The sequence below is a fragment of the Strigops habroptila genome, chromosome Z, assembly GCF_004027225.2.
Source record: "Strigops habroptila isolate Jane chromosome Z, bStrHab1.2.pri, whole genome shotgun sequence".
NCBI classification, from domain to species: Eukaryota; Metazoa; Chordata; class Aves; order Psittaciformes; family Psittacidae; genus Strigops; species Strigops habroptila.
In genome coordinates this window covers 3,192,913-3,205,552 of record NC_044302.2, presented here as the reverse complement: position 1 = coordinate 3,205,552, position 12,640 = coordinate 3,192,913, and the positions used below count along the sequence as shown (strand labels likewise).

Here is a 12,640-nt window from a genome sequence, read left to right as displayed (position 1 = left end):
TATTTATTTTTAGACAATTGGCATCCACTTCTGGCTGACCTATAATGTTTCTTTGATGACACTGTCTGTGATCCAGCTGGGTTTGCTGAATGGTTGAATAAACAAAGACAGATAGTAAAATGTGGGAAAGAAAAGGCTATTTTTATTATATTAGAGAATCTGTCCAGCCAAATCCAGGCCTGATTCTAAATGTCGTATCTGTAACACTACACTTCACTTAAGTGTCCTTCTGGTCTCTGTCATATCTTTGGAATTTTATCATTACTGGATTTCAAGGTTATGAGAAGTCTTAAGATCACAAAGTTCAGAAAGGAGGTGATTCACAAAAAAAAAAAAAAAGGCAATCACTTTGTTATCCAGCCTCTTCCTTTCTGAAGTATGTAAGTTAAATACATGGAAGTAAGAGGATGAATCTAAGCTTCTTGTTTTCTCCCTTACCATTTTTTTCATTGTTTTCTCCTTTGCTGGCCATTTATGTCATATTGCAACAGCTTAAAAATCAACTTAATTTTTGGATGATAATGCTGCTTATAGGCAAAGAACTCCAGGTAGCAGAATAAACAGAAATCTCTTGTTTTGACTAAAATCAAAAGGGTATTTCACTAGACAGCATCATGATCTGAATTTCTGTCTCATTTAAAAAGAAGAGCCTAAACCAGTTACTGGTTACCATGCAAGGTGTCAGGGGGCAAAATTTGGCCATGATTCAAATTTCACTGTAAATTCAAGGGAAATTTATCCATTATGTGAGACTTAAAACCAAGTGGCAAATAACTTTCTCACATGTATTTTAGTTTCTACTTCACAAATAGTAGGTAGTGACATCTCAGTTCTTAGAGCCTTTGCACCGAATGCAGCTCATGGCACCTTCAAACTCTCACTAGAGCTGCTGGCAGCGAAAGAGAGCCAGCAACCCCCCTCATGCTGTGGGGTGTAGTAGCAGCTTGGGCCAATAAAAACCATTACTTCCACTGTAAAAACCAGTGACACAGCTCAAGGGTTCCAGCATGAATATTGTCAAAATATTTTAACAGGAAAAATAGTTGGTTTCACAATTTTTCTTTTAGTGGTCATTACATGTCTGAACAAGAAGCCATTTTTAGTATGTATAAAATAACCAGATGTTCTCTAGCTTTTCACTACGGCTCCTGTGCTATCAATAGAGGGCTTATTTCTGCCACATGAAACAATTAAATTACCCGACAAATGCTCTGCAGGAGCATTCAACAATCATAATCATCATGTTTGTCTTGGATTAGGAGCTTTAAAGGATTTATTTAGAAGCCTTTCTGTTTATCTGTTTCCAGAATGTAAAAAATGGCCTTTCACATATAATATGCTAAGCTTGATGGCTTCAGCGTAATTTTCCATGGTTCATACTTTCTGCAGTAATAAATAAAATGTAATAAGAATAAATTATAAATATTTATAAGACCGTTTTTGTCTTTTATTAGGTTCTTATGATTTAGAATTTAATATCCCAGCCAAAGCTTCAGTCAGAGCTCTTTAACATCAAAATGACTGCTCAGAGTTTTACAGTTGAAGACTGATCTAGTTGACTGCAAAAAAAACCCCTCACCTGTATCAATGCCAAGGAAAGCATCCGCTGAGATAGACCAAACAAAATCAGCAAACCTTAGACATCCCTATTGGGGTTAGGAAGTTCGTATGATCCAAGCAGATTCCAGCTCGAATCCTTGTGCCCCTGTCTCTCTATTAGTCACTGTTTTGGATTTGGTTGCGTGCCAGGTGTACCAGATAATGGGTTTTGTGAAGTATTAAAAGGAAACGAAAAAATGATTCCTAAGGTTCTAGAATAGTTGCTTTTTATAAATGAGTAACTTTCTATGCTTAAATTCGTATCACAGATAATTCGAGACAATTTACTCTTAACAAATATTATCTGAATGTTTTTCTTGTAAAATTTGGACTTAATTCTTTGGAAAAGAATGTGGTTGATGGTGCTAGAAAAGAAATAAAAACAGTTGTCTTTCAGTTTCTGCAATACATTTAGTCCCTCTTAGTTTGTGCCCAGACGTGAGACTGAAATATCTCCTTAATTTGGCTTATGCTGATATACAACAGTTTTGTTTTTCATTTCCCTTGTAAAACATGTTGTTCTCATGAAAATCCACCCATATGTACGTTCCTCTGTGGTTGTTCGTATGCCTCAGACTCCCGAAGTGGGAGCTGTTTTTTTTATCGGTTCTGTTACTTCATGTGCCTCACACTGAGGGCTCAAAGGGCAATGTCTGCTTCTTTTCACCCCTTATGTGAAGATGCAGCATGCAGAGTGATGCAGTTTGCATTGCTTTTTCATCTAGGTACTTTTATATATCAGGGCAATGAAATCAGGGTTTTCAATTGTCACTGACGAACTCTAAGATTCTTTTAAAGCTGTGGGAAAAAAGTTTGTTGTGCCTACAACAGCTTCCTCGTTGTCCTGTGGATTCATAATATGACTTTGACCATTAAACAGCCAAGCAAAAATAAAAGGCTGAGTACTTTTACTCATCTGGAGAGAGCCTTGAGTTTGGGGAAGCCTTGTGTCTGCAGACATCTCACTTGACAAACCTGCAGCGACAAGATGGTAGACTAGCAAATCTCTCTCTTGAACTAGTTGATGATGCTAACTTCAAGCCAAGGACATCTCCAGAAGACTCTTGAGAAACCCAAGAACTCTTAGGTGGCTCACCTGCATGCAATTCTTCAGCATTAAACAAAGAAATGCTGTTCAATGAGATAAAGGACTAAGCATGCCAAAGAGGTAGATTTGCTTTTCCTTCCACCCTCGTAGTCCTCTTCCTCTTGCTAAATATGGGCAGGGTTCCAGTGAGATAGCAGCAAAACATTGAATCAGGAAAGTGATGTGTAGAAGACCGCAAATCCCATCTGCTTTCTCCCATACTTTACTGAAATCTCAACATCTTTGGAAATGTTTCCCAATCAGGCCTGCTGTTGGCATCGTTTGTTACTACTGATATAATGTGTTTGCTGGTACCTGCCTCTTCATTAGTGTATGTCTTCTAATAATGTTTAGGTCATTGCATGGGTCCTTGGGTTTCTTCGCAGTTGTTTTGCAAGGCAAAACTAATTTCCCCCTAAGGGAGACATTTGGATACAAGCTACACTTCTAGTGTGTTCTGCCGCTTGGGATTATGTTGGCCTTAGATCTTAGTAAGAGTTGTAATGACGAAGCGGGATTGTAAAACATGAGAGCAATTCAGTGACACTGTTTGTTCCAAGACTGCTAGCAGTCCTCAGCAGCTTGTGCTTGGTGACTGTCTCAGTGCAAGCCCAAGATTCAGAATGTGCAGCTGTACAGAGAAATATTTAGTTATTTTTACCTTCTCTTTTTTCATCCTTAATGCATTGGAGGAAGCAGGAGCTGTTCTGCACACCCCACAGCTGTCAGAGTTCCAAGATGTTCTGCAGGAGAAAGTATGGGTAGATCACATTTGTCCTGTTGCCTTTGATCGAAGGACCCGGTCCTTGCAGTTCTCTTGAACAAATTGATTACACTAGCTTCAAACCCAGAAGACTGGATTAATTAGGTAATAAGGATATGATTATGTGCCAGTGGTTTAAGGTCAATAATGGCCAAGCTCTGTATTAAGATATGTAGCAGACTTGCAAGCAGCTCATTTTCTTTACAGGCAAATTATTCCCTGATGGTGGGGAGGAGCTGTTTTGCTGTTGTTGTTAGGTCAATTTGCGAGTTGGCTGGTACGTGTTCACTGTGGCGGTCACATCACGGTCAGGCCGGCTGCTTGTGTCAAGCTCTTCCAGCAAAAAGCACTGTGAACCTCATGGTCGTGCCAAGCTCTAGAGCTGCCCCACTGTGGTTTGTAACCAAGAAGGTCTTGAGGTGACTCTTGTTGGCGAGGCTGTGTATGATCTGGTGAACTTGTTTAGTGACTTTCTGAAGTGATCACTTAATTAACAGTGGGCTTTTCCTCATAACAGCCTTCCACCATCTGAAGGGGGCTGCAAGAATTCTGGAGTGGGACTCATCATAAGGGACTGTAGCAACAGGACAAGGGCTGATGGGTTAAAACTTAAACAGGGGAGATTCAGGTTACATGTACAGAAGAAATTCTTCCGTGTGAGGGTGCTGAGGCGCTGGCACAGGGTGCCCAGAGAAGCTGTGGCTGCCCCATCCCTGGCCTGTGTTCAAGGCCAGGTTGGACACAGGGGCTTGGAGCAACCTGCTCTAGTGCATATTCCGTAGTCTGTGCTCATCAGAAGCTGGCCTACGTGAGGGTTTGGGGGATGATGAAGGCCTGCACCCACATGACATGTTCCTTGTGGAGCAGTAGCCCATGCAGATAACCAGGGGTCTGTAAGGTACAATTTGTTGAAGATCCTCTATTGCAGGGAAGAGTCTCGTGTTTCAGAAGTATCATGGCATGAAGTATCACTGATGTTTAGTGCATAATTAAATACAGAATCTAAGAAAAAGTTTATTTTTGCATGTTAATAAGCCATCATTTTTTTGGGGGGGAAAAAACCCCTACAGCCTAAGTGGGCAAAGCAAACACTTGGAAATACCTTTATTAAATCTGCTTTTTCAAAGCTTGAACATATGCCTGCCAAAGAACAGAACAGGTTGGATGCTTTATTTTCTTAAGAAATGGTAGAATAACAAATGTTTTTCTAATCCCTTGAGTAATTTATTCTCTGGGCAGCATTCTTCATTCATAACATGCATTTCTGATTTTGAAGAATGATCGAAAACTGGCCAGAAGATAATGGATTAAAGGAAATATTGCAAAAATATCCTACTGAATATATGTTTTCTGTCAGTATTTTACTATTTATTGATATCCTGTATGAACATTTTTAAACCCATATGGGTGGAGGTAGGATTGTACTGTATTGGTAAAATACATAGGCTTACATAAAAATACTCTTTAATTTACTACAATTGTTTTTACTGCTACATCTAGGCTGAAGGATTTAAAAAAAAATCTCATTTTCTTGATGTCAGACATATGTATAAAAAAATATTTCTTTTTATTATTTTCTGCAGATTTTACAGATAAAGGGGAAAATTCCTTTCATTGACGACCTTGGTGATTTTATCTGATATTGATGTTCGTAGAAGATGCAGGTTATGGGGGTTTGAAAAAGTATTAATGCACGTTTTTGTGAGAGTTCATAATCTATAGGAAGAATGAGATAAGGGTATTTTTTTATTAAACTTCAAGATGAAAGTTTTCTAAACTTTTTTGTCTTTAGAGAGTGATTAGAAAATCACACTTTCTCCTATATCTGCTTGGTAAAGAAAGCCCTATTAACTTAATAGAAAACTTTGAATGCTAAATGTTTGAGTGTATAATGCTTTTGTTTTCTCTGAGCTGCATTTCCAGCTGTGTCTGCTTTATTTCAGTTGACAATGTTTAACTTTTCAGCAAAGTAGTAAGAAATATGTATTTGGAATGATCATCCCGACAATTCTAGCTAGCAGATAGTGAATTGCCATAAAGAGGGTGCTCGCGTTTCAGGAGGAATGTTAAAGATGAGCCGTTTGCGAGTGTGGAATTCATCCTAACACTTAGTTTAGATTCTGCATCGCTCCTTGAGATAGTGAAGAGCATGAAATTGGTAAGAACTTCCATCCTTTCCTAATATCTAATAATTGCCTTTTAGTCTCTTGCTTTTCCCAATTGTATTTTGTTAAGGATGCAGTAAATTCATCTGGCAGGCTGTAAAATCTATGTTAGCAGGTTAGAATCAAGCTTCAGTGTTGACCAAAATTAATAAATGCTGTTGATAGTCACTTCAGCTGCCATCATGTCTGTTTGCTGAAGATATGTGGTGCTCTGTAATACCAATTTCAGTAGCTTTGTCACATATAACTTTCTGTTACAGCACATAATCATAGAATTGCAAACTTCATTTAAGTCTTTCATTTAAGAAAAACAACAAAACACCACAAAACCCAAACAAAACAAACAAACAAACAAAAAAAAAACCCAACAAAAAACCCAAACCAAAACCATCTTCCTACTGCTCAAATTTAGTTTGGAATTTTTCTTTATTTGCAACTGCATTAAAAAACAGTTGACTGTTTTGGAAGCCTTTTCTATTATTTTCAAGTATGGCTTCGTTTAAAGAATATTCCACTCTTGTTATCCAAACAACTTTTTTTCCCCTTAGCACTCTTGTCCTCTTTATCCTCAGCTCACCCTGCCATGCTTAGGTGCTACAGCAGCGGTTTCTAATGCTGTTTGTGTAGCAAGAGGACTTCAAGAGCATGTCAGCACGAGCTGAAGAGCGCAAGAGATGTGCTTGAGTGTGCATTGTGCGACTCTGTGCGGTCAGAGTTAATCTTTGATAACTGGAACTGGTGTTATTTGATACATAAGACGTGTGTGCTGCAAGAGCTGAAATAACTGTCAATTTGCATTTGGAAGCTACTTAAAATGCAGCAAAAAGCAAAGCTGAAGAGCGGCTCATGATGCTGAACTAAATCAGTAAAGTGTAAGGAGATTCTCATTCAGTGCTGCAGGGCAGCAAATACAGCCCTCTGGTGCCTATTTGTCTTGGTAATCTTTAAACTTTCTATCCTCTCTTCCACATGAAAGAACCTTTAGGTCTCTGATATATTTTACTACTTCCCTGGGCTGCTTTCTCTATGTTCTTCCTGGTTTGTTTCTAACGTTGAGAAGCTAAATTGAATGCATACTTAAAGGCGTAGCACTAAATATTATTTTACAAAGTGACATAACATTTTCGATTTCCTTGTTTCCCGTGCCTTTCACATCTGTTTAGCTTGTACAGCCTCTGTTGAACTGCGTTTCTTTTTTATGAATGTACATAGTTAATTTGTAAGTCTGTGCAGCATTGATTTGTACTTGGTGGGGATAAATTTCATCTCCCGTTATGCTGCTTTTATGTGCTGCTGAGTAGGTCTGGATTCTCTTGCAGAAGTTTCTGCTATATGTTATTCTACTGTCATAAGAATGGTTTGCTATATCCTAGGATGTGCACACTTCACTGTCATCCACTTTTCTGCATGTTAAGGTTAAAAATAATTCCTGACAATTTAAAAATCCCGTAGTGTTTCTCGTAATAAAAACAAATTGATACAGAATTCTTGGCTAAAGATTTGCCCTTTCACAGGTAAGCTGATTAGCTACCATTCTTAACAGAAGCTGTATTTATACTTTATTAAGGTACTTTTGCAAAGAAAAGCATCCTGTAAGCAGTATATTTTGAGTAAAAGTATTGTGAACTACTTGAACATATTCTTGTTTTCGCTAATAAATATGACTACAGCTGAAACAGGGACTCTTTCCCTTTTAAGTTGTTTACGGACACAGTCTGTTGCTGCTAAGTTGTGTGAAAGTTCTAAATTTCTGGAATTTCCCTTTTGGGGGGGCAGTCATTCAAAACACGAGGAATTAAAAATTAATTTTGTAAAATCACTTGAGGGGAATTAGGTACATCTGCTTAGATAGTGAAGTCTTTCCAAATTGTGTTAAATGCTCTTAAACAAGAAAAACTCAACGTCCAGCTGCTTCAGGCAGGACGTGGAAGGTAAAGCTGTGTGGTTTTAAGCAGACACTCAAAGTCTCTGTAGATTTGGGTAGTAATGTTTTGTGCCGCAGCTTAATTTACCAGCAGCACATAGCAGCTTTGTGCTCGGATCTTCATTTTATTCTAAATGTGTTATTGTGGACCTCAGGCAGACAATAAGAGGCTTGTGAGCAAGCCTGTGGGTAGCCAAACTCACACTTACAAACTGGGAGTAGATTTTGACCGAAAGAGAGCTCAGACTGTAAACTTCCCTCCTTCTATCTTCACATACACAAGAAAGGAAAAAGAAGTCATTGTTTGAAATGAGGAGATGCTTGTTCTGCCTGTTGTTGGATATTTTTGTAGCACTGGCTGTGAGGTTTTGGAGGAAGGAAGAGAATTGTTTTTCTAAGTGTCATTTACCTCTGCAGTTAGAAATAGGTTATCAACACATTTTCAATTATGTGTGGATAGTAGTGGGTGCAGCTATGTACAGATGATGTACAGGTTAACAACTGAAGATAAAGAATGCAAAGTAAGGTTGCGTCTGTAATTATTCCTATGCCCACTAACGCAGGAATAAAAAAATACAGACACCAATTTGCCTAATCCAGTTTATATAAAATATAATGTTGAAACAAACTTGGAGGGTTTGTTGATACAGAAGTAAATCCCTTCAAAATACTTTGTATTGTTAGTTCAAAATAATGAGCCTGCTAAAAAGTTATTTATCTGTATCTGTCCTCTGCACCAGCTATTCATTCGGGTGCAGGACTCTTTTCACCCAGGGCGTGAGTCTTTAGACCACCGGCATGCCATTGCTTGCTTCTCCCTTCCTTTGCGCCATGAGCCCTTGCTTCTGCACTCCGACACTGTATGGACTGCAAATGCTAGTAGGGACTTCATATTTTCTAACACAAGAATCTGGACAGCAGATACCAAGAAGGTTTAGTCAGGATCTTTAACCCATCCTTGTTTCCTTAAGAACAACTCTTAGGTCATTCCTACTTGCTGAACCCCACGATAGTTCTTGAGCTCTGACAAGAAGGTAGGATGTGGGGAGTTAAAGGTTGCCTTTGGCTGCAGCTGCATCCTGTGTGTCCTTCTCATTTAAAATTTTACATTTTCAGCACAAGACAATTTCCACTCAAATGAAGTTACCAGTTAAATTCCTGTTGACCTGAAACGTCACTGCAGAAATGCAATGCAGACTCATCCAAAAATGCAGTGGTTTCATGTCCAAATTTTAAGGCCTAATTAACTAATGTCTGCAGGGGGTTTAAGATTCCTTGGTTGCAGCTGCATATAGAATGACGAAAAAACAGTAGCAGGGTGCTAAAGAAGTGCTGGAGAATTTTTTTGGCATTGCGTGTCTGCTTTACTGAATTGATGGATCAAAACTTGGCTTTAAATGAAAAGATGATCTTTGGACCGTATCCAGAGTCACCAAAGTCACTGGGTTCAGACGTTGAATCTAAGTGTCTCCTCAAAGGTACTTGTTAAAAAGAGCTACGTAGGAGCTAAGGGGACTTCAATTTATCTGTGGAAGAATTTATTTTAGTTTTTTGTTTTCAGAACTGTTGAAGGTGTTTTTTGGTTTTTTTGTTGGTTTGTTTTTTTTTCTTCTATGTATGGACTTGTGCACCATTATCTGTTTTCAGTTTGTGTCTTTGTATGGGGAAAAAAAATCACATATGTAAAGTTTTTTCCTGTGAAAACACTTGCCAAGCAAATCTTTATTACAGTTGTCCAAACGAAAGGCCATTTTTGCAGAGACTTCTCCATATATATTTTCAGACAGCTCACAAGCAGCCAGCCAACAATAGCAGTGGCATCTCTCAACTTTAACCTTGTGTTCTTTAAAATTTGTTTAACAAAAAAACAAAAAGAAAAAAGAAAATTCTAAGAACTTCCATCTTTTCCATGAAGTGATTCATTTGAGAACTCAGATAACTTTTTATTTTGTGTGCATTAAAAAAAAATCCTATATCAAAAACATTTGGTGTAGCAGCTTCCAGAAGTGTTTGACTATCAGTAATAGTTTGCCATAAGAAAGCAGAAAAATACCAACTTAATCTACAGGGTTATTTGTTATTTTTTTTGTAATGACTGTTCCTTTCAGGCAAAAATGTTCTCCTCTTGCATGCTAAAACAGAAACAGAAATCTTGGAGAGCCAAGGTAGCACAGGGAATTAATCCCTTATGGGAAACCCATCCCTACCAGAATTAATGGAAAATAAAATTTAAGCCATAATGAGTCAAGAAGATGGGTTTGGTGTTTACTAGTTCCAAGAAACACTCTAATAAAGTCTCAAAAACAACTGTACATCAATTGTGAGTCTGGCAAAGGTGAAGCATGGCCAAAAGAGGCCCAGGACAGCAAGGGCAGGACAAATATCCTCTGTCAGAATGATCTCCACAGGCGGCTGTGCTTTGTCTGTTGCTGGCTTTTTGAGTGCCAGACATGGAATTGTTCTCATTGCTTTCACACTCATAATCCTTCAATGTTTAAAGTGACGTTAATGTCGCTTCCATAAAAATTATTAGTGACTACATTGAAAGTTTTGGTTAGAAGGTGACAGTTAACTCCAGTTTTGAGCTATTTGCCTCTCCATGCAGAGACCTTGTCGCAGCTATAGTGCAAGTGCTCACGAGGGAGAAAGAAAAAGGAGAGCCTTGGCTTGTAGGTTGGTGCTTCGAGAGGCTGGGCTTTACCTTTTAATAAAATTAATGAAAATCCCTCAGTCACAGCTATCAAAGCAAGCACAGGTATCAGTAGTCTATAACTTGCTTCTGTTTGTTTAACCCATGTGACTTTAATTGGTGTGTATTTGTGTAGATCGATGCATTAAACTTGTAGCAGGTTTTGTTCCAGATTCTGTGTAATCGAGTGTATTGAAATGAAACCGTAATGTGTTTGAGTGAAGCTTTTCTTGTGAAGATTTTTCATGGAGTTAGTTCTTGCTGCTGTTAGCTGCAAGTATTTGAAACTAGAAACAGAGCCCAGGAATCTCTTAGAAAATAATTCTTCATCAGGGACATGCATCAGCTTCCTCAGAGAAAGGGAAACCTTAAACATTTAATGACTCAAATTTGCAGTTATTTCTCAGACAGCTGAAAATGCGTAGATGTGCTTGACAGATATGTTAGGATATTCACTGCAGGAGGCTACTAGGTAAGTGAGAGGTTTTGGGATTTTGCTTTGGCAGCATTTCAAAAGATAAGTAGATAAATGGAAAATGTGAGTAGTTACCAAAAAATGTGCTTATAGGTTACTCTCCTACAGGAGATCTGAGTGCTTTTGAGTTTCGTGGCTTTTAACACATGAAAAGCTGCAACTGTGGTAGTAAATGGTAGATTTGGGATCCTTGTGCTAATATTGTATTGCTGTATATTGTCATGCAAGTAAGGATTTGTGCACTCCAGTCGTATGATGATTTATAGAGCAGTGGGCTGTTTATTTGTGTCTTAGTAAAGATGCAGGACATGGCTAAACTCTTGCAATAATTAAAGGATAACATCAGGATTGGAAGTTATCATTTGAATGTTAGTCCAGCCTTCAAAATATCAAAGTATAACATGGCCCAGGCATTATTACAATAGGCTGGTGATAGGATGGAGCCTCCCCCCCATGGCACTCTCAGAATGGGATGGAGTAAAAGGATTAATGGACATGGGGTTACTAGATATAGTAAATAAAGCTTTCTAATAAAAAGGGAAATTAATTGCATTGGAGAGAAAAATACCTGGTGTGGACATTGATTAGAATCACAGACTGGTTTGGGTTGGAAGGGACCTTAAAGCTGCAACTAATAACATTGGCAGCTGTTAGTGCAAAGGTATAGGAGTGATTGCTGTGTGCACCAAGCTGCATTAAAAATGTGATTGGATTATGATTTTATTATAATTTAGTGATAAAAATTATTAATTTTTATTTTTTAAAAGCATAATCCAAAAATTGTAGATTTGTGTAAGAGAATACTTTTGATACTTCTGCTGAACTCATACTTTAGAGAGAACCTGTCTTTTGGGCTTCTCTGAACAAGAATACTTCAAAAAGCTTATCTAAATTAACCAAAGATAGACATTTAGTGGATTATTTCAAACCATAATAAACCCCTGTGTGGACACTATTTTACAAAATTCAAAAGGATTTAATTCATAGATCTTAATTCACTTTTGGGTCTAATTAGATTGAATTTAATGTAAGTCTCTTGAATTATGAATGAGATTCCTAAATGATTTAATGTAGTTTAGCTTATCCACTTAATTTGTTTTTTTCTGTCCTATTATCGATAGGCACTCTGAACTGTTTACTTTCACATGTAACAGGACAGTCTACTCTGTGGGTTACAAAAAGGCTTTCTTGAGCCATGACTGCGTAATTCCAACTGCTCAGAAGTGCCATGCAGTTTTCTTAGTCTGCTTAGTCAATGTACGAGCAACAAAATATGCAATATATCCTCACTATTTGCAGGAGGTGTCGCACTGCAGTTGAAGAAAGAGCAAGCTAAGATTTTGTGTGTGTGTGTATATGTGTGTGTGTATATATATGTATGTGTGTGTGTGTGTGTGTATATATATATATGTAATTTAACTCCTCTGTGGCTATCTCTTTCCTAATAGTGTTAATTTAAAGACTGGGAATCAGGAGGCAGGGTGGAGTTATCGAAGGAGAAGCGCATAGTTACTTACAGAAAAAGCTATTCTGGCTTTGGACAGGATCCAGCTTTCTGTGTTTACCTTAATTCTGGAGGTTACATCATGCTACCACACCTTTTGGGGCAGGCAACTTGGGTTTCCCCAGTTTATCTCAAGTGTCCCAGCTCATGTGTCTGTTACTCATATTCTCAGCTGAACTGTGTTTTCTGAGTGAATATCGGGTATTTATATTCTCCGTGCTTTTGTTTCATGCTATTCTGTTTCAAGCTATTGGGAATTTTGCCATGGGTTTGACAGGACCTGGATCAGACCTTGAAGTTTTCAGCTCCAGCTCCAGTCTTATTATTTTAGTTGTTTGGGATTTTCTACTTTGTAGACTCAGGAGTCGTTAATAGTTGAATCTAGCGTTTGGTTACGGCTTGTCGGTGTGTGCTATGGGTTGCTTTTCGCTAGG

General features: G+C 38.1%; 1 protein-coding gene across 2 annotated transcripts in view; it reads left to right on the top strand.

Moving 5' to 3' along the window:
• BANP (BTG3 associated nuclear protein) overlaps positions 1-12,640 on the top strand; it is a 153,906-nt gene that overhangs the window by 113,909 nt on the left and 27,357 nt on the right. The gene's annotated exons all lie outside the window — the stretch shown is intronic.